Consider the following 23,349-nt stretch of genomic DNA (forward strand, 5'->3'; position numbering starts at 1 on the left):
TTAAAAATACCATTTTGTTTTTCAGAAGGTTTCATAGAACATGAAGTCTCAGGGTTGGAAGCAGATATGGCTAAGTTACCAATCTGATGCTTAAATTCTTTAGTGCTAGTTAATTGGAGGTAATTTTCCAAATTTTGGTAAAATTTATGTTTTTCAAAAAGCACACACTTGGAAACATTCACAGAAAATATATATATAAATAAATATCACCTTGGGTACCTATCCTTCTAGAACAGTTTTGTTTTTCTGTGTTTTATGATTGATGGTGGTGACTTGATTTAAATATATGAAAGTCAGGACTGCAACTTCTCTGACTTTGGGGCTCCAGCCTACATTGCATCTTGATCAGGAATCTACTGTGTTTCTTTCTAGTGGTGGTAAACAAAGACACAAAAATAGAAGATCACCCTGTAAACATCCAGGTGAATTTCTTCTAACCATTTCTAACTGGCTTTCCAGATGTAATTATATTGAATATATTTACATTTCTAGTTGCTACTTTAAAATGACATTTCCCTGGAAGTAGGTGAACAACACTTAAAAAAAAAAAATGCCCTGGCCAGTTTGTCTCAGTGGTTAGAGCATTGACCTGATGAACAGAGGGTCTTGGTTCGATTCTCGGTCAAGGGCATATACCTTGGTTGCAGGTTTGATCCCCAGCCTGATAGGGGCTTGTGCAGGAGGCAACCAGTCGATGTGTCTTTCTCACATCTTTGTTTCTCTCTCCCCTCCTCCCTCCCTTCCTCTCTCTCTCTAAAGATCAATGGAAAAAATATCCTTCCAGGAAGATTTTTAAAAAGAATGCCCACATTTTGAGGGAAAAGAGAAAAAGTTCACTGAGCAAGTCCTGCTCTATCCCTAAGAGAGTGGACTTACTACTCTGACAACTTCACAGTTAAGCCTCTTTAAATTTATGAGGACTTCAGGGAAATATATATATAAATGGTACATTTTACTATACTTGTGGTTTTAATTTACAGTGGGGTATTTTCTTTGTGCAGAGTTTATTGTACTCTCCTACTCAACTATGAGAAAAATGAACAAATTCAAAAAGCTCTTCAGTCAGTATTCAGTGTAATCTTTATTACATGCTAAGATAGATATGATATCTGGAAGACAGCAGTTCCCAAGTTAAAACATATAAAATGGACTCAAATATCTTATTCAAATTATCATATATAAATTCCCTTTTCTAATAATAATTCAGAAATGCATCTAATAAAGTGAAGTCAGATGTATTTTGCCATATTGTACAATCACTGTCATATAAAAATATAGCTTGAGATTTAACTTAAAGGAACAGTTTTTAAATAAGATAATTTATTAAAAGTGTGAATAAGTTAATTCCTTGAGTAAGAATAATTTATTTTCTTTCTCTCTGTGTTGTTGTTTTTTTTCTTTGTTTTTTTTTCCCGCCCATGAAATTTAAGTTGTTTCACTAAGTTATAGATAGACCTCCCCTTTTCAACTGACCACTTACTGTTAACATCTCTTTGCAGATAAAATATTTCACTGGGAGATTATAGTAATCACGTGACTAGTTAGTACTTTTATGAAAAGGATAGCAATACCTAGAGTAAAATTAGATTTGGTTAATAAAACCTCTTCTCTCATTGATGATTGTGTATTTTTATCATTCCTAGTTTTCTTATCTATGAATTAGATTTTCCTGATAACTTCTATACCCTTATGATTTAGAATGCTTTGCCTTCATCGAGGTAATATGTAAGATTTATAAAAATTTTGATATTTATCTGATCTAATGATACAGGTGCTACAAATAGAGTTTTTCTGATGTCAAACTATCAAGGAAACACATATGCACCTCTAATTCATGAATTTATGCTTGTGTCACAGGATACCAAAAGCCCCACCAGACCAAAATATATTATTAAAGATGTCCACGGAGAAGCATCTTCAAACAGGAGACAAGATTCATCAGACAGGTACACTGTTCTGTTGCTCTTGCCCTATACCCGTACCCCATCATAAGAGGTGGGTTATTAAGGTGATTGAAGGGAATTATGAATGGCAATGGAAGGAGGCATTAACTTCTGTTGACATAAGTATTGCCTGGCAGGCATCATGAATTCATTACTACCTCTGTCATCCTTGTACAGCCCTGCAAATAGCCAACGGGCCATGGTGACCAAGGGGAGGGGGTGTTGACACTGTTAACATTAAAAACTAATTTAGTTCAGACCACAGTCTTTATCTCTACAGGCTGAGAATCATTTTTATCTAGCAGGAAGTTCAGAAATGTGTTAGGAACAAACCCAATGTCCAGTTGACCCACTCAGGGAAGTACACATCTGAGTGGGGTGGGGTTCAAATGGGAGTGCCATGTGCTGGGAGTCAACATTCAGGGTTGGGGACAAGGCGTCACTGGGCCAGAAACTGGTACAAAAGACTAGAAAATAATTAATGAGGCAAGGAACCCAGAGCATCCAGATACATAGCCAAGAGGATAAGCTCTGGCAGCAGAGAAGGGTGCAAAGGTCCCACAGAAGCTACTTCCTCTTCACTCTCTTGATAGCCCCATTCCCACCTTCATGAATGAGAATGAGATGAGGGTTGTTAAGATGCTTAAACCAAATTGTGAATTGTGAAATGACAATGGGAAGATGTTTTCATTTTTGTTTTTAATTTTACTAAATAATGCTTAAAACGTGCTCTCTTAAACAAGATTTAAAATATGCATAATTTGCCCTCGTGGACCAGGGATGAACAGGGTCCTGGGTAACAATGGCTGAATGTGCAGCTACCTCTGGTTTGCATTATGCCCAGCAGAGCCCACTGGAGAAAACACTGCCATATGGTGATGGTAGCCTCAGAGGCTTTTTTTCCTAAAGCTACAGCAGTAGTCTGGGTACCTATATAAGAACTTGATTTCTGTCTTCCCACCCAATAATCTTGCTGTATAACAAATAAATACCAGTTCCAAGCTGATGCCCATGCCCTGCCACCTGCTGAGTTATTTACTTAGGAACAAGAATGAGTTTGTTCTGATCCAACCACAGCAACCATCTGAGGCAAAACTCATGCAATCATTATGGCCTGTCCCCTCCCTTAGTGATCCATCTCTCCTTTTCTGATACCTTCTTCAAAGCATCATTGTGCTTTCCTTGGCCACACAGTTCTTCCAACTGCCATGTCATTACTCAAGGCAACTTGGTTTAATTTGAACTTCCACAGCTTCCTCCTCCAATCAAATTTTATTTGTCCAATTTTCACTTTCTTTGGGGTTCAGAGACAAGTAATGGAGAAGAGGGAAGCTCCATGTAAGAATTAAAGCTATGACTTTGGACACAGCACAACTTTCTAACCTGCTAAGCAAAAAGATCATCTCTCTAAGTCCAATACAAACACCTTGTCCTTATGTGCTCCAGCCCCCATTGCAGGAGGATAAAATTGTGCCTGTGTGTTTAAAGACTGAAATAAAGGAAGGAGACCTTAAGCCAGGCAAATTGGAAATAAATATTATTTTTATCTAAGGCTGCACCAGTGTGAAAAATCTTTTTTCAAGAAACAAAGTTTGCTCTGAGTTCTCACTGTGCCAAAAAGTCAGCAATGGTAACCCTTATTCCACACCTCCCATAAAAGAAGTGGAGGCTTTTTCTCAGATTGTAAACTCAGCATTATTTAGAATCTCTCCTGAACTTCTAGCAACCTAGTGTTCAAAAACATTTACATTTCCAGATCAAAAATAAATAAAGAGGGTTGGTTTAAAAAAATATTTCTGGAAACTTTGTTTGCCTAAATAAAAGTTTAGAAATCTTAATTTGATCATTTAAATTCTTTATGGTATTTGCCTAAAATACATCTCAATGCTTATGTGGCATTTTAAAATGACTGGAATGGTGATTATAGCCATTGAATGCAGGAACTCAAAAATGTCAAAACACTATATACAACTGGCTTTGACTTTCCTGAGCGAAGCCAGGAGATGCACAGAAATTAAATATCTGAATCAAAGGCATAAGTCACCTAAGGTTGATGCGATTCTTGACTTTACTCAAAGCATTTGGGAGGAGAAATGGACAAATCAAAAGTAGGCTGGCAACAGAATACTTTTCACACAGTGGAGAGTCCTCTCTATTTATTCAGTGATCCATCCTTCCTCACTACAATTTATTTTTCTTATCAAAGTTGGGTACTAGCTTTCCAGTGTATTCACTTTGTGTATCAAATGAGGGAAATAACCTTAACTAGTCTGTTCTCTAGATGCACTTTACTTATTTCATAAGGAATTCTAGAATAACTATTGCAAGGAGATAATTCCCTAACACAAACTTGCCTCGCTTGCCTGTTGGGGCCCTCTGTAGCATTCGTGGTGCTGGTCTCTGTGTCAACATCGTCTGCTCCTTGGGAGACAGAGGCTGACACGTTTCCTTAGGGAGATTTTGCCACCTATACCCACTGGAAATCTGTGAATTCCCTCCTTTCCAGATATTCTAGTAAGTTTCTCCATATATCCTACTTGTTCCATTTCTTTTTCCTTGTACTTGATCAAAAAAGTAAAAAAAAAAAAAAAGAAAAGAAAAAAAATTCGTTAACTTTGGAAGTTATTTAAGATTGGAGATGATAACATAAGTACTCCTTCTTTATGTGGGAAAATGGTAGTTCCTGTGTTTCTGTTTAATAATAACCCATTCCTGTTTTTAAAAATAATATCATCCTATATTTGAGCATAAAAAGGGGGGAAAAAATCTCAATACCCAAAGACAACTACAGTCATCTGGTGTGTGTGTGTATGTGTGTGAACTCATACTGAAAATATTATTTTGAATCCAATATATTATATATAGTATGGTCATTTGCTCACATAATTTAAAAAAATATTCTGTATAAATGGTATTTAGTAGCCACATAATATTCCATTGTATGTTTCTCCTACTAGATTGAAGCATATGAGATTACTAGCATTCAACCTTTTTAACCTACAAAAAGTGGCAGTTTGACCTGCTTCAACCTACTAAAATTTACCTAAAATCTGTTCCCCAGTTATTAGAAATTATATCTAGTTTTTAAAAAACTAGATATAATTTCTAATAACTGACCTATGAACATATTTATATTTGTTCACATATTTAACCATTTCCTCAGAATAATTACCAGAAAAAGAAAGAATTTATTTGGAAGATATGAAAGTTTCTTTGGTGAGGTTTAGGAAACTATACAATGACAATTTAATTGATACCATCTTTGATTTAATATGAAAAACATGTCAATTTTCCCATTGTGAATAATTCATTTCTATGCAAAATATATGTGTGGATTTGCCTTATTTCTTCAGCAAAGCATATTTTTGTTTGTTTTTGTTTTGTTACTAGCCTCATTTAAAATATATGTTCTTTTTCTGTCTTTGAAGTCATTTAATCGTCAAATAAATTTTGAGTATAGCTCAATTGTGAAAGGAGCTGGCTTATTAAAAAGGTAAATTGTTAAACCCTTTAGTCAGAGTGATCAAGAAAAAATGATAGATACATAAGTTGCCAACATCTGTTATTAAAAGAGGAGGAATCACTGTGGATCCTACAGACATAAAAGGATTAATAAGAGTATTATGAATTACTTTATACCAATACATTTGACAACCTGAATGAGATGGACAGATTCTTAGAAGACACAAACTATAAAACTTAATCAAGAACAAATAAAAAAAACCTAAAGAACCCTGTATCTTAAAGAAATTATAGGAATAAATCTTCTTATAATAAATACTAGTGACCCAGTGCACAAAATTCGTGCACATTAAAAGGGGATTGATTATAGGAAATAATTTAATATTGCTATTTGCCTTTTCTCTATAATAGAAGTATCAGAGATGAAAGAAAATTAGTAAAATGTATATAAAAACCTTCCTCCTGTCAGAGTCTGGGGCACACCATGGGTCCCAGAGTCAAGTCCCCGCCCACCCACATGCACCTCAAAATCGTGTGAGACTCAGACCCAGCCGCCCCCCCCCCCTCATTGGGCTAGATCCAGACCCAGCCAGTCCCACCCTTGTCAAGCCCTGCCAGGCAGGGGGCATAGCCTCAGGTCCCCTTGCCCGGTGCCAGGATGGGGGGTGTGGCCTGAGGTCCCCCAGCCTAGACCAGGTTGGGGGGCATGCCTTGAGGTCCTCTGTCAAGCCCTGCCAGGTGGAGGACATGGCCTGAGATCCCCTGTCAAGACACACTGGGTGGGGTCATGGCCTGAGGTCCCCCGTCAAGCCCCACCAGGCGGGGGGGCGAGCCTCAGGTTCCCCGGCCCAGCACTGGGAGGGGGGCGCAGCCTCAGGTCCCCTGTAAAGCCCCGGTGCTTGGTAGCGCAGCCTGAGTTCCCCTGACCCAGCACTGGGGGTACACCTTGAGGTCCCCCATCAAGCCCCGCTGGATGAGGGGTGCGGTCTGATGTCCCCTGGCCTGGTGCCGGGGTGGGGGAACATGGCATGAAGTTCCCTGTCAAGCCCCACCTGGTGGGGGGCATGGCCTGAGGTCCCCTGTCAAGCCCCATGGGGGCGGGGGAGGGCGTAGCCTCAGGTCCCTGCTCATTGCTCATTAAGGCTCCTTATGGGATCTTGGCCTCAGCTGTGGGTGCAGCCATCTTTGTGATGGAGTGATGGTCAATTAGCATATTTCCTCTTTACTAGATAGGATGTACTATACTAGAGGCCTGGGTCATGTAATTCATGCATGGTGTGTGTGTGTCCCTCAGCCTAGTCTGCACCCTCTTCAATCTGGGATTCCTCTCACAATCCAGGACTGCTGGTTCCCAACCACTCACCTGACTGCCTGCCTGATTGCCCCTAAGTGCTTCTGCCTGCCAGCCTGATAACCCCCTAACCACTCCCCTGCCAGACTAATCGACACCTAACTGCTCCCCTGCTGGCTTGATTGCCCCTAACTGCCCTCCCCTGCCAGCCTGGTTGCCCCAAACTGCCCTCCCCTACAGACCTGGTCCCCCCAACTGCCCTCCCCTGCAGGCCTGGTCCCCCCCAACTGCCCTCCCCTGCAGGCCTGGTCCCCCCCAACTGTCCTCCCCTGCAGACCTGGTCCTCCCCAAGTGCCCTCCCCTGCTGGCCATCTTGTGGCGGCCATCATGTGTCCACATGGGGGCAGCCATCTTTGACCACAAGGGGTGGCCATCTTGTGTGTTGGAGTGATGGTCAATGTGCATATTACTCTTTTATTAGATAGGATTATTTGTTTCCTCATTTTCTGTTGTCTGCTATAGTGTTTTAAATATTTCCTACTGGATTTTTTACCTTTTCAAACTTACTTAAAGTCACTCTGTATATATTATGTTTATTTCATCTTTTTTGTTATATATGTTGTCCATAATTTCTCCCAGCTTACCATTTTATTTTAATTTTATTCATGTCATTAGACATAGAAAAGTTTTAATTTGTATAAAATCTGTTAGCCCTTTGCTATGTGTCTAACTGATTTTATCAAATATTAATAGTAAAACTGTTAATAAATTCATTAGATGATTGGTTACAAACCTGATTGAAAGCCATAAAGCAAGCAATTGTTTGATAACATTCAAAATGTTGACAACGTTTTGTAAGCAATATAGTAAATGGAAACAATATGATTTCATAGAGATAAACACTTAGGAAACAAAGACTGAATACATATAAAAACAATTTTCTTTGTGTCGTGTAATTATACATGACATATCTTCTTCTTTGTGCTTTTCTCTATTTTTTCGTTTTGTTTCCTGCAATGTACATAGAAATGGCTTTCATAATAAGAAAAAAGCTAAAATAAAGTTACTTTGAAAATAAAAACAATACATATGAAAATGATTATAATAAAATGGTATACAAGATTAAGTTACTAAATAAGTGAGGGTTAAGGAAAAGAGAGACTAATCTAAAATGGCTCTAAAGTTTTTACTCTGAAAGCCTAAAAGTATATGGTAAAGCCCTTGACAAAGGTGTGAAGAGAGTCCACTGTGAGACAAAACTAGAGAGTTCTACCTTAGAAATGCTGAATTTCTGCTGACAGTGCACTGTCCACACAGACATCATTTGGAAATTTGGGACTGGAATTCAAAGTGAGAGATAAAGAAATAGGAAGTAAAATACAGAAATTCTGATAATAGATGATCCTACAATAGATATATCAAGAGTGGATATCTGAGGCCTAATCCTTAAGAATGGGTTCCATTGGAGGGAGAGGAAGAACTCCTAGCTAGAGGCAGAGCTGAGGAGGGAGAACCTGACGACACAGACCTGAGCCATCCATTGGTGAATAATGGACATAGAGAAGTTTTCATTGAACGTGTGAACATGCGGCCATGGTCAAGAATGTGGTTTTATTTCGCTCTCCTACTTCTGAGTGGGAATGCCAGTGTTTCTATCATCTTTCATCCTAAAGGTCCCCACCAAATTCTTACAACCAATATGTGTCATCCAAATCAAGAATAACAAGGAGCATTAGGGGACATAAGTTAGGAGAGTTAGATTTAGATGCTTCTGGGACAATAAAGTTCTATATTTAAAGACGAGGAGGAACAACATTTGCTCTTGTTTCCTGGCACCTCCACAAAAGGAGAGAGATTTCTCAATGACTGGCGACTGATTCTGGAGAGAAAAAGACTGAGGGGGAAGAGAAAAGAACCTAAGTAATGACAGAGAAAGCCTGAATTGCCCATTGCTTAGAAGGGCATGGAAGACAAAAGATTTGTTCTCTGAAGACCCATGTCCAGGTAGACATCTGAAAGCCCTTTCACAGGTCTTCAGTGAGATCTGAGAGGGTCACCTCCCTCTTGCCTAGAAATGCTAGGCATTGCTGGGCAGCTCTGTGTGGGCTCGCCAAGGCCGTGGGTTACACCTGGGTGACCAGTACTCCTGTGAGACCAAAGCTGGCTGAGTTGCTCTTCTCCTGTCCACAAGATGTCCGGATGTTTTTATTTTGCTCCCCCCGCTCCCCCCCCCCCAACAATAAAGATAAAGAGGATAAACAAGGGCTTTTTTTTCTTTTTCTTTTTCAGGAAGTTAGGGAAAGATCAGGCTCTCTAAAGGAAAAACAGATGGAGTCAGAGGATTTGGAAACATTTTTTTTTTTAAATACTAACAAAAGAAAAAAGTTTATAGATCCAGACCTAAAAACAAATTTAAACATTTCTCAATGAGACTTATGAAAGATTTTTTTTTTTTTTTTGTTTTTTTTTTTGCAATGAAATGCATACCTGCCCCAATGACATGATAACAAATCATTGTCTGATTGGATATCTCGGTTTTTAATGCCGGATGTTGGGCAACATTTAACACTGGTGGGTCTTGATCCAGCATCTAGAAGGGTTCAGCAATCTGGAGAAAGGGCTGTGCATAGATTAAATAAGAGTCCAGAGATGAAAGATAATTTTGAAAGGCATTGGGGGTCAGAGGAGCTTGGCTAAAGGAGCTAAGTTCTCCTGTCTCAGGACCCCTTGCTTTTTATTAACACAATTTGTCCTAAGGCAAGGTGGAGACATACACTTCAAAGGCCAGGGTTTCCATACAGAAGCATTGTCAGATTGGGGAATAGCCTAAGGCTGTTCAGGTGTTTGGCCAGTAGGAGGCAATAACATGTAGATTAAGATGCCCTGAGCTGTCTGGCAGCAAGCAATCATCCTTTTCAGGTCTGGGGAAATGCCTTTAGCCATTCCAACAGGTGATAACATATGTGACTCGGCCCTTGTTGAGTCCCCAAGTTCCATCAACCTTTTGATGAAAACTCTTGCAATTATGACATGCTGGAATTGGCTTCCAGCAGGTTTTCCTAGGGACAGAGCAAAAGAGTCACGGGTCAGCCCCATTGATACCACTTAGATAAGTGGAAGGCAAAGAAAAACAAACCTCAGTGGAAATAATTGGAGCAACTGCCTCCTCAGGAAAAAAAAGGGCTCATGCATTTTTCCCGTAAATCCAAAATGAAAAACAAATATTAAAAATGGTCCCAAATTTGATTTTTTAAAACTACAGTTGCTCTTGGACACAGGTAACAAGGACAGTTTGTTCATTGCAAAAGGCCTAATAAATTTAAAGCACCAAATGTGTAATTGGAAGTTTGCTATCATTTGGAAAGACCTTTTTTTTTTTTAAAGCACAGGCATCCACTAGCAGTAGGTTGGTGTCAAGCAAGCAGCCAAGGCAAATAACAGTTGCTTACTATTTGGCGTGCAGGTGGTAGGACCATCAAATCACTTTTTGGTGAAGTCCAGACTCCTGAGGAATGCCTGGGAGAGGAAAGAGGGCAGGGCAGTTGGAAGGGAAGGTGGCAAAGCTATAATGGAACTGTGGAAAGAATGCCAATACATGTATTGGGGTTGGGGACAGAGAATTTTTACAATGTTTGAATCTAAATAACAAAGGCAAATAGTTCTTAAGTAGACATTGATAATGGCTGATATTTATTACATAGTTAGTATGTACCAGATAACATGCTAAGCAATTTAAATGTCATATTGAAGTCTCAAAACAACTCAATTTTATTGATGAACATTCTAATTTTAGTGAGAAAGAGTAACTCACCTATATTACATAACTAGAAGCAGAACTAACAATGAAACATCAATCTGTCTTCAACGTCACACTTCTTAAAGCTACCACCTCTTCCCCACCACACATCCTCTAAAATGAAAGGGTTGTATTTGCATCAATTTTGTTTTTATTTTCTGAGATACAGTGAGAGCTGCTTCCTTATCCCTCTTCTTTTTAGAATTCACTACGAATAAAATGATTTATTCGAAATTGCTGAGATAGATAAGCTTCTTTGACTGAAGAAGAGACAATCTGAACATTTCTGCTTCTTTTTGAGTTGTGCTTATGTTTTGCTTTTTCTTACAGTCAATATTTAAAGCAAAAAAATGGTTAGAAGATTTCAGGTTGTGTGGTTTCAGTGGGCACTCCTAAAACAGGCCAAAGAAGGGGCCGTAAATAAAGCGGACATGCCGAGGGTACCGCGGTAAGGCGTGCTGGGGCTTCCCCTCATGTTCAATGAGTCCCCTTTCTCAGGTGCTCTCCTGACTTCCACCAAACACATCACAATTGCCCCTGCAATGGCTCGGAGGTGAAAAAGAGGTTGAAAAAATATCCCACTATAATAAGCTTTTCTCCTTTCTCTGCTCATTAGCTCTAACAGGAGATTCACTGACAAAGTGTGTGTGTGGGCATCTGTGTATGTACATGTGCATTAGTGTGTCTCTGTGTGTGTGTGCATACATGTATGTGTATCTATTATCCCATGATGCATGCTGCTTCTTATCCTGTTCCTGGGCCTTTCCTAGAACTGATCTCAGGCAGAGGATTGAAAATTAAGTACAAGGAAAAAAGAACTAAGGCTACTTCCCAACAATAGTTTTAACAAAAACAATAGAATGTTGACTAATGTGCACTGTCTCATGAAATGTTTGGGAACATTCAATCCCTTGCACATACTCACACAGTTAATAAAGGGTACCTAGCTCATTCATGGGCTGACTTATTCTGATATCTCAGTTATTAAATATTGCACCATACTAATTTCAGATGTCAGTTGCAAAGGAGAAAATGAATGTAGTGTCACATGTAGAGAGAGTTCCTACATTTATGAGAAATGTAAAATTCGACTTTCCACGCCTCTCCACCTGCTCCATGTCTTGGAAACTGACCTGTATAATCCTGTCTCCTTCTCCACCTGATGCTCTCCATCGGGGTTCCAGAAACTCCCCACTCCCTTTGTCTCATTAAGCTGGGGTAGAAATGCTCCCCACTTTTCACAGCCCCCTATTGCTTCCCTGCACTCTGCCCATACCTGCAAACATCATCCCTTCATTAAACTCTCCTATGTTACCCATTGTAAGGGTTCCAGCTGTTATTTGCCATTACCCTGCCTGATTCACTCTTAACAATTACATTAAAAATATAAAAACTACAGTACGCTTCCATTCTAACAGTCAAGAAATGTTCTGCTGGCAAGTACTATGTGTAGTCCTCCCACCCCCTCAGTTAATCCCCCCTTTCCCACTCTGCTCGGTTCCGTGCTTCACACTCACGTCTTTGTTGTCTGCTCTTACCTCTGTGGTTGCTCTTAATCCATATGATGATGGCCCTACCCTTCCACCTGCCACCGCCCCCCCCCCATTCCCTACCACCTTCATCTCGTTCTCCCAGGCTGCCCATGGAACCATCCACATGGACTAATTTCTTTTCACATCTCTGTCACTTTCAGAGTGCTGCCTTAGAGGGGATTTGAATCTGTCAGCACCTCCTAAGGACTTCTTTTCTCCCCACTTCCATCAGGGAGGAGAAACTGCAAGTGACAATTTTACTTTACTTACAAAGCTTTTATTAAAGAAAAAGGGACTATTTCTATAAAACATGAGGTTCTTTCACATTATTAAGCTTTTCACAACTAAATAGTCTTCTCCAGCAATTAATACATGCTCTAAATTTGTACTCTTAAATGAGTTCTAAACATTAATTCAAATATGTCCATATGCTTATATACCACATACACTGTTATCTGTTCTTTGGATAACCATGCCTTTTTTTATGTGGTATGTTGTCACTGGAAATGGATGCTCTGGCCAAAGGAGAGGAAAATATATAGTTCAAGTCTCTCTCTCTCTCTCATTAAAAGCAAGTCCCTAAAATTCCACCTGGAATATGTAATAACAGGAAAGAGAAATATACAGACTCTCTGTGCTCAGCATGGCAATGTGTCATGTGGCTTGGGAAGGTATGTCTGGGAGTATCATATGGCTGTTACTCAACCTGGACACAGAAGAGCTTTGTATGGCATCCCTCACTGTCCAGCCCCAAATAACAGACATTCAGCTGAGCTGGCTCACATTGAATGTGAGAATTTCAATCTACTTCATGAAATATTTTTTCAACTGCAAAATATTTAGTGGGTTTTTTTGTGTTTTTTTTTACCAAAAGAAATATTCAATCACTCCTTTATCCTAACTCCCAATCCAAGATCATTTTTTACTTCATGGGACCCAGGTTTTCACACTGAATATACAACTTGACTTCCTTAGTTCTCCCAGCACACAAGTGCCTGGAGGGCTCACCTTTAACATATTATCATGTTATAATTAGCTGCCATTAATTGAATGCTTATAAATGCTACAACAACCCTGTGAAGGAGGTACTGTTATTATGCCCACTTTATAAATGTCAAAAACAAGGATTAGTGTGTTAAAGAAACTTGCCTACGTTCACACAATTAATACATGGGGACCTTGAATTCAAATGCAGGGCTGTCTAATTGCACATACCAAGTTCTTTACCACCACACTAGACTAGCATGTTATAGTAGATCAATGTTCACTTTTTTGCAGTGAAATGCAAAACCAAGATAACTTATTCCAAAAGTTCTCTCAAGACTTATTTTTCTAAGAAAGTCTCCAAGAAAGCCATACCACATAGCAATGGGACGGATTCATGTGCCAAGGACAGTACTTCTATCATTTCAAGACAAGGATAAGCAGGAAATTCTTGGAATAGTTTGTATACCTTTATCCAGGAATAGCAAACCTTCCCTGTCTGCTTCATATCAGATGGGATGGGGAGCATCACTTGGATCCTGCACCCCAAAAGACTTACGATTTTCCACGATGGACTCCATTTCCAACAATTTCAGATTTTTCACCAAACCTCTGATTTGTCGAGCTTTGTTAAGAGTTCTGTCAAGTTGATGCCCTAACCGGTTTGGCTCAGTGGGTAGAGCGTCAGCCTGCGGACTGAAGGGTCCCAGGTTCAATTCAGGTCAAGGGCATGTACCTTGGTTCTGGGCACATCCCCAGTAGGGGGTGTGCAGGAGGCAGCTGATTGATGTTTCTCAATCATCGATGTTTCTAACTCTCTATCCCTCTCCCTTCCTCTCTGTAAAAATCATATATATATATATATATATATATATATATATATATAATCATATATATATATGATTTTATATATATATGATTTTATATATATATGATTTAAAAACATATATATATATATATGTTTTTAAAAAAGAGTTCTGTCAAGTTGAACTGGTTTGGGTGAAGGGAAAAGTCATCAGAGCCAGTGGAATCCGTCCCTTGGAAAATGGCAATGGCTGGGAGGCTGAAAATAAGAAAAAGTCGCAACACATGTGACTTTGTAACATTGACAGCCTTGTGGGTTTTCTCTTCAAAAAACACAGCCACAGCCATGCAGCAAAGGACCCAAACACGACATCCACAACAGAATCTAAGTTGTCCTAAAGCTTGGCTTCCTAACTACCAGGGCATCGGAACCAGATCCCATCCACCTCACCTCACCCAAAAAAGGCTACTTGTGGCCCACAGTTTGCAACTTGTGAGGTTCTTTCCTTTGCCTAATGATGTGAGAGAAATAAATTCAGGGGCTGTGTGGTTAACCCCTTGGCACTTCCTGTTTTGCACAAATGTGGCCATGGATTTCTCTAAAAAATCAATTGAAACCATTTTACCACATGCTTTATCAAGACAACTTGGGGGAACAGCAAAACAGCTATCAGGTGGTCCTAAATCTTTATCCTAACTATTTATGTCTGTGAACAGTCTATTTTAACTGACACTGAATAAACAATTTAACCATGTGAAATCCTTGAGACCACCCAGCCACTGTCCCTCTCTTCCCGGTAGTATATGTAATCATATGCATTCATTGTATATAAATGTTGATGATCCTTCAGAGCCAAAAAGACACTGCCCATGGCGTTGTCTGCTTCTCAGTGTGACTGGATGCTCCAATGCAGCACACAACTCCCTTGGGATATGTGAGCATCTGGACTGATGTGGCCATACTGGAGCCTTGGGAGGAGGGTGGACTGGCCTGCTTATCACATTGTTCTGTAGTGGCTTTTATTCCTTAACTAGAGGCCCAATACACAAAATTCATGCAAGGGGCTCGGCCCTCACAGCCCCGCTGCCTCGGCCAGCCTTCACAGCCCCAGCCAGCCTTTGCAGCCCCTCGCAGCTCTGGCTGACCCTCACAGCCCCAGCTTCATCTGGAAGGTCGTCCAGAAGGACATCTGAAAGGTTGTTCAGCTGTTTGGTCTAATTAGCATATTAGCTCTTTATTATATAGGATATCCCCCAGCTTAGTCTTTAGGCCATTAGGCAAGCTTCAGTTTTGTAGAGCCTGTCTACATACAGAGCTATGCCATATCCAGGAACACACTGTTAAGCCTTAAAATACCTATTACAATCACAGCCCTTCCCCAGTTCTAAGACCAAACTTAGAACTTGGGTGAAACTAGCCCTGCTACTACTGTTTGTAACAGGAATTGGGGCACAAGCCAAAGTAATTCTACACATGCCTACAAAGCCATAAATAAGCAAGACCCCTAGCTTAAAGCTGCCTCAAATGCTGCCATGCCAGGGTGATCCATATCAAATGAGCAAAAACCAAGTCACAGCCCGTATTTGCAGAAGTATAAATAGCTGGTGAACACAGAATCTCTGGATCACATAAGGTCAGGCTGCTGTTGAGGAGATATAGTTATTGTGTTGGGACTTGAGAACCAGAGGGACAGCTGCTGCTGAAGCCATTGCCCATTGCAGCCCACGTGCCAGGTCATCTGTGCAGCAGATTGCCCGTGGGGAAGCAAACCCACACACCTCTTGTTAAAGAGCCTGATTAAGACAGCATCTATTATCTTACTTCAGCCTAAAAACAAAAACAAAAACAAAACCCTGAGGTAAGTGTTCTAATGTCACTTTAAAGATGTGGAAATGGCCTCATAAAGCTAAAGTGGCTTGCTCAAAGTCAAATAGCTAGTGAGTGGAATAAATTCTGTATGCTGGGCAGTCCATTTTCCTCAAAGCTGAGACACTACACCAGTCTCAAAGGCTCACCCAGCAGAAGGGATTTGTCCAAGACCACCCCAGGGCTCACTTTCTGGTCCAGTGTTCTCACAGGCACCTCCTCCAGAGCTCCAGCTGTGGACTCCATTCTGGGATGTTTCAGAGGCCCATGTTTAATTCAGTTCTTTCAGTCTGCCCAGATATATTCAGCTAACAGGAAAAGACATTTAGATTGCTGTGGTGGAGCAAGGGCTCCATCCCCACCTCCCTACCTGGGGCTGTCACACTCCTCCAGCTCTGCCCACAGTTCGATGGCCTCACTTGTACTCTAAAATTGGAGTGACAGGTGTGGTGGAGAGGAAGGCAGTGCAATTCCAGGCCGGTGGTGCTGATAATACTTTGGGACCAGTGTGATTCTACAGTGTTCTTGGAGAGTATCTTGTGTGACTACCTGAGTTGTGACAAACCTTAATTGTTGAGCATTGAGTCACCCTCCTCAGTGAGATCTTTACTAATAAATAGCAAGGCATCCCCACCAACACTTAAGTTTTGGACAGGAATCAGGCTCTATGAAGAAAGAAGCTTGACAGGATGTTTTTGTAAGACAGCCACCTTTGCTGGTTGCTGTGAGCAAGGACAGCTATTAGCCAGATACCTCAGCAGCAGGAACAAAGAGTCATTTTGGGATTAGTCTCCTGCCTCTGAGAGGAAGAAGGTGGTCCATGAACCTTCCAAGAAATAAAAGAGTCAGCCGGGGGGGGGAGGGGGATCCTGATGCTTTGAAGGACTCCACCAGCATCTCCTAAATGAGGCATAAGATATTTGCCCCAAACCCAAAATATGCTGGCCTCTCAACAAATGAAGTTCCCTTTATTTCTTATATATTGACAAAAATAATGGAAGAGTGCCACATGGTAGTTTACACATGAAAGCCCTTAGTAAATTTTCACTGAAGGACACGGGTCATATGAGCACTCAGAAAGAAAGAAATCCTAGATAATTATTGGAGCAGCAATGAAAGAAAAGCAACCATTTAAAATGCAGTCCCTTCCTCCAGGCACTGTCATATCATCATGTGTATTTTTATAGCATCTGTCACAGACTAAATTATCTGTTTTGCTCACTGTTATATCCCAGAACCTAGAACAGTGCCTGTCTGGCACACAGTCTGTGTCCAAAAAATGGTTATGGAATACACATACATACACATATATATGCGGTATTACATGAATATATATTAAATCAATAAATAAAAATAAACTATTAAAGGTCCTATGGTACAGTAGATAAGTCCAGAACCTACGTTGAAAGGGCTATTTTCAGTGCCTAGTTAAGCCATGTTCTAACTTTGTAACCTTGGGTAGGTCACTTGATGTCTTTTTGATTGACTTCTTTATCTATAAAGTAACAATAATATCCATCTCACCAGGTTGCTATCAAGGTTAAATTATTTAACACACATGAAAATAATGCATAAACCATGGATACTAAGCAAATATAAAGACTATCATGATGCAAAAAAAAAAAATAGATTGAGATAATAGGATTATTATGTGCTTACCAGCCAAGTTTAGCATGGCTCACGCCCCTGGGAAGTAGACTCTCATTCTGAGTTCCACTTTCCTAAACAGTTATTTTGGCTTACATTGACCTGGTCTCAGAATGTGTGTATATCCTTCTCGCACTTACTTCAATGAGGTACACGAATAGCAATCTTAACATTTCTCTACCCAGCTCTTACTCATCCCCGAAGACCCAGTTCAGGTGTTGCTCCTTCCCAGAAGTCTTCGCTGATGTTGGCCCATGTGAATATCCTGTACACACAACACACCCTAAATTACATGTTTCTCATCTGTAATCAGATAACAGTCTGTGCAATTATATTTGCTTAGTCATCTGGGTCTAAACCATAAACTTCTTGAGAATTATGTCTTTCCTCTCTTTGTCATCTGTACCTAGCACGGTGTCTGATACAAAGTAAGAATTTAGTAAACATGGAATGAATTAGTTACGAGTGAATGAGACTCAGAAAAGCCACAGCTTCCACTGGTTGGCATTGCAGAAAATCTTACTATGGCAAGTTAATAGTTAACCTTCAAATGTATTCTAAAAGGCTAACTCACAGAACTTTAGGAATGTGTGTCCTTGAAGGGGTTAGAAAAATGTCACACTGGGCATAACTGTTTATCTATTAAATGATATTTTCTTCTTTTTATTTTCCTTATATGCCTCCTCTTGCAATAAACAAGGTCTCTCTTCTTACCATGGCATGGATACAACATAAACCACAAAGTGCACAAATTCCTTTTACTGAAGAAACTGTACATGTTTTCCAAATGAAAAAAAAAAAAGTTAGACGCAAGATGTAGAAGTCATCAGCAATTTTTTAATGCCCCAAACGTCCCTAGAGAAATTAACATTTGCAAAATCACTTTGAACTCTGGCATTCGACAGCACTTTGAAAGTTCCATACAATGAAAAGTTCCATTTCCATAAAATCAGAAATACCTTTCTGGGCTCATTTCATATCAAAATGCAATAAGGCTCATAAATGTCTCTGTGAAGTTTGAGTGTAGTAAGTTTAGCTATAAAATATTTGCTATGCGACAGGCTTCTAGACTCAGGGAAGCATTGTGTTTAACAGGGCTCCCTTCACAGCATACTTCATCATCAACAAGAAAAAAACACAGCAAGAATAACCTATAAATGCCTGCAATACAACCATCAAAAGCTTTTCAACTCTTATTACAGATCAGGTTGAGGCAAGCTGACATTCGCGATCACTTTACCCAAAGTATGTTCATAGAAAGCTCTGTAATCTGTCCCCAAAGAGCATGTAAAATCCACTTCTGTCTTGGACATGTCACTGCAGGTGATAGATAACCTCCAACAGCTTCAGCAGCAGCCTTTCCTACAAAATGAGTTTTCCTTTGGGAATCAGAAAAACAGGTTCCTTCCACCTGTCCCAATCTGTCTGTGTACCTCCTCTTCAACCCATACCCAGGCCCGCTACTGAGCCACTGGACCCTGCATGGAGCAATTACATTCACAAAGTGCAGTGTGTAATTCCAGTTCCCAATTGGGTCCTGCAGGCTCAGGGTGTCTCTTTCCTAAAAATCATTCCCTTGGGTGATCCCTTCTCCCTTTCTATTTTTAAAAAATATTTTCAAGTACAGTTTACATTCAATATTATTTTGGATTCAATTCAGGTGTACATCACATTGGTTAGCTAATCATATACTTTACAAAGAGTTCTCTCTGATATTTCCAATACCCACCTGGTCCCATATATAATTATCACAATATTATTGACTATACTTCCTATGCATACATTACATCCCTGTGACTATTTTGTGACTACCGATCTGTACTTCTCAGTCTCTTCACCATTTTCACCTCGTCCCCCCAAACCCTTTTCCTCTCTTTTCATGCTTCTCCAAAGCTAACAGGACTGCACCTACAAGGGTTTAAAGGAAAACTACAGAATCACACGCAAAGCTTACTCTCCCACTTCAAGTTTCTGCTGAAATGTCTTCACCACCTACATCCCTTTCCTGAACATCCTGATTAAAGTAGCCCACCAACTATTTTACATCCCCTTACTTGATTCTATTTTTTTTTATAACTTTTGTAAACCCTGGTCATATTTGCTCGTCAGTCATCTGTCTCCTCTCACTAGAAGGTAAGCTTCCCGAGGGCAGGGCCTTTGTTTCACCTGCTCATTTTTGTGTTCTCAGGTGCTAGAATTATTCCTAACACCTGGTTGATGCTTAAGACATACCTGTTGACTTTAGTGTGAAGGATTAGATGGATGGGTGAAAACACAGAAGTTATGGACAAATGGTGTAAAAGAAGACTTAGGGAAACCCACTTTGAAGCACAACATGCAGTCACGTGCCTCTCCTTCTGTTCATATTGGTCTCTGCCTGTGATATCCTGGCTCCCCGATGAAGGATCTATCCTTGAACACCCAATGCCAATTACACTTACTCTCTAGAGGGGCCCCAACCCTCAAAAGGCAGAATCCTTGATGTTCTGCTCCATGATTCTAATGCATTTGAAGCCTATCTTTCTCAGATTCTTTGAACTAGGTCTCCCCCTCCTGTGTGCCTCCTGTATAAGACAGAGCATTTCCTAAAGCCATGCCAGAGTCACACAGCATCAGTGAGTAGAGTAAACAAAGATCCCTAACCTTATTGGAATTATATTCTAAGAAATAGGTATTAAGTATTTGTCTTTAAAAATGGTTATCCTTCTCATCCAGGAGCTTTTACTCCCTATATCAGAAAACCTGAAAAGGCAGTTGCTTACAAAGTGGACAAGCAAAAAGACAGTCTTTCTTTATAGGGGTTTCTGCTATGTAGAATCATTTTAGAGGTTAGATTAAGAAATTTAGCTTTTAGTTAACAATAAAAAAAGGGAAATGGGGAAATCAAAGATTTCCTTAGGGATAGGGAGATATCAGTAGCACAAATGACACCCAGGACAGTAGGACCACAGTAGAAAGTTGAGGTAAAAGGTATTGACCCGCTGCTCATTCCAATACCATCCCTATACCTATGGGAATCAAACATTATGATGGGTCCCATGGCAGCCATAGAAATCGGCCTGAAATTTTGCTATGCCATGTATGTATAAGGCCTGGGAAAATCAATTCCAAATATTGACAACTAGTGGTTAAGTCCATGATCATCACTTAGACAGTTTTTATGAAACTTTGTTTTATAAAAAAGAAAGCATTAAAGGAAGGAAGTTCTTTTGATCTGAAATATTTGAAAATCAAAGGAACTCAAAATTATACAAGATGTTGGGAAATCTAATCTCTCCTGCATCCTCAGACATTCCCTGAGGACATTTCATAGCTGATGTTCAGATATCTGCAATGACTTAGAAAGGGAAATTTAAGAGCTTAATTTCCAAATATTTATTCAACAAAGAAATTAACAGAAGTGTAGTGGTTGCCAGAGGGAAGGGTGTGGGGGGATAAAGAGGTATATGGTGACAGGAGAAGATTTGACTTTGTGTGGAGGGCACACAGTACAACATACAGATCTTGTAATAGAAACCCACACCTGAAACCTCTATGTTCATGTCGATCAATGTCACCCCAATAAATTTAATTTAAAAAAATTTTAATAGTCTGATTTCCAGATGCTTCTTCAAAAGAAAAGTACACTGTGAAACCAAGTGGTAAACATCCCTGACAAGGCGGGGCTGTACAAGGCTCCAGATCAGGAGGTCCCAGCACAGTGCTCCCTACTGTGCCTCATAATCACAAGAAGAATTCACTAGGGATTAAATCAATCTGTCTAATGTTCTCTGAGGAAGAAAGAAATAACTTTCCCCTATTTTTCAAGCTATTTACCTTTATGTCCCCTGGAACCTTTTAAATAACATTGCTTGAAAAGGCTGTAAGCTGCCCTTGGCTCCAAGAATCGTTAAAGAATTTATAAGCTGTTTTCTCTCCTATCCCAGGAGCTACTGCCAGGGGAAGCAAAATCCAGACGTTTGCAACTCAACACCAGTGAGTGCCTGCCTAATCTGATCAATGAGGAGGCAGCAGTCACAGTCACCTCTGACACAGGGCATCCAACAGGCGTCAATATTCTGCTCTTGCTAATGCTACTTCAGGGCACCCACCCAGCTCTTTTCCATTACGATGGCACTCTGGGCTTTAGACACATCCAGGACCAGGTACCAATCCAGACAGAGCTGACTTCTCATGTCTGCTCTGCCAGGGCCTCTCTGGAAAGCTCAGCAGTACAGACTGTCTTGGAAGGCTTCTGATATTTCCTGCTGGTGACATCCAAGAGATGATGGCAATGGTTTGTGATGTCCACCTGAGGTTCTTGGAGTAGCAGTATATAGTCCTGTACATGCAGTTCAGACAAATGTCCCAACTTAATAATCTAATGCTAGCAGTAGCATTTGGGATCTCATAAATCAGGGGGAAAAGCTTTTTCTGCATGAGCTTCTCAGAGAATTTCCAATAACAGCATCTCAGCCAGTCCTGTGCAAAGCCAAAGAATTCCCTGTCGTCACCTGCTTGTGATGGCAAACCTGAGGCATCCTGAGCCCTGGGAAGTAGTCAGTAGTGCTGTGACCACAGCAGTGGAGGCAGTCCTTTGTCTGTTCATGAGCATCATTCTATACCCCATCGTCCTGACCCTCAGGCAGGGGCAGTTTCTCAGTGGGAGCAGGAAGGAGACAGGTTTCAATGGCCTAATTTTAGTTTATCTCATTTCTTTTTATATTTCTAAGTTTTCTTATCCTTTATTCACCTAAAGCTTATCTAAGAATTCCTGTGAGAAGTCAGAGTTTATTTGAAAGTTGGAAATTAAAATAAGACTCTCCCTAACAAAAATTAAAAGCATGTACATTGAAAAGACTATGCACACATACATACACATCCCAAAGTAAATTAGTTGGCCTGAATCATCTCTCCTATTTTTCAATCCTTTGTCTGATGTGTATTCTTCATGAAGAGATAGTACATGGATTCTTTAGCTGTAATAATGACAATCCGGCCAGTCAAGACCGTTAAACCAATTTATTTTATTGTAACACACTATAGCTGTGATGATATGAATGGCCACACCACGTATTTCATCAACCCCCTAAACCTAAGTAATCTATAGTTATGGACTATTCTCTACTTGTTTCACATATATATATATTTTTTTTTTCACCCTGTCATGGAAATTGCTGTAGTGCACTAAAGCAGGTATCGAGTCTTCTGTTTCTCTTCTAGCAGCAAAGTATGGCAGCTAAGGGTCTCGGTGACATCCTCCAGAAGACATATCAGGCACTCAGTAAAGGAGAATGCCCTCTAGGAAGGGTACTTTTCTCTATGAGATGCATTCCTAGCTAGGAGACTGGGTTCATATGTAGACTCAGAATCAAAGACTAAAAGAGAAATGGGGGAAGGAACTAATGATGCAGCTGCTTAAATAGTGAGTTAATTGGGACTCTATCATTCCTACAATTCTCCTAAAAAGTATCTTCATCTTCTGCCATGTGTCATCAAAACTCATTTTTTTTGTCCTCTTGGACACATGGCAATCTATATCTTCCTGCCTCTCTTGCAGTGATATGTGACTATGTGACAGAATTGTAACCAATGGAATGTTGGCACAGTGATGTGCTGATAAAATCCTCCTGTATGCAATCCTCTAATTCTCTCCCCAGTCATCAGATCAATAGAGAAGACTCTGTGTATATCAAACAGGTTGAAACCCAGAGATAGAAGGAGTATGAGTTCCTAAATTACCCCTGTAATATTCCCCACCAAATACCTAAGGGTTCAGTGAGCCAGAAATAACCTCCTATTGTTTTAAGTCTGTTGTTTCAAATCTGGGCTTGTATGATACATGAGTTATTCTACCCTGGGCTAATGCAGCCTGTGAAATCAGATTTCTTTTCTCTGGCCAATGACATGAGTGTGCATCCTGGATGCAGTTTGGCATATACTGTTGATATTATTTTCTATCTTCCCATGTATGATCTGTCCCTTAACTAATTATTTTCAGTTAGTACTCTACCCAACACCTTCTTTCTTTCTTCTAGGCATTT

This window comes from Eptesicus fuscus, chromosome 5 (genome assembly GCF_027574615.1).
Source record: "Eptesicus fuscus isolate TK198812 chromosome 5, DD_ASM_mEF_20220401, whole genome shotgun sequence".
In the NCBI taxonomy this organism is placed as follows: domain Eukaryota; kingdom Metazoa; phylum Chordata; class Mammalia; order Chiroptera; family Vespertilionidae; genus Eptesicus; species Eptesicus fuscus.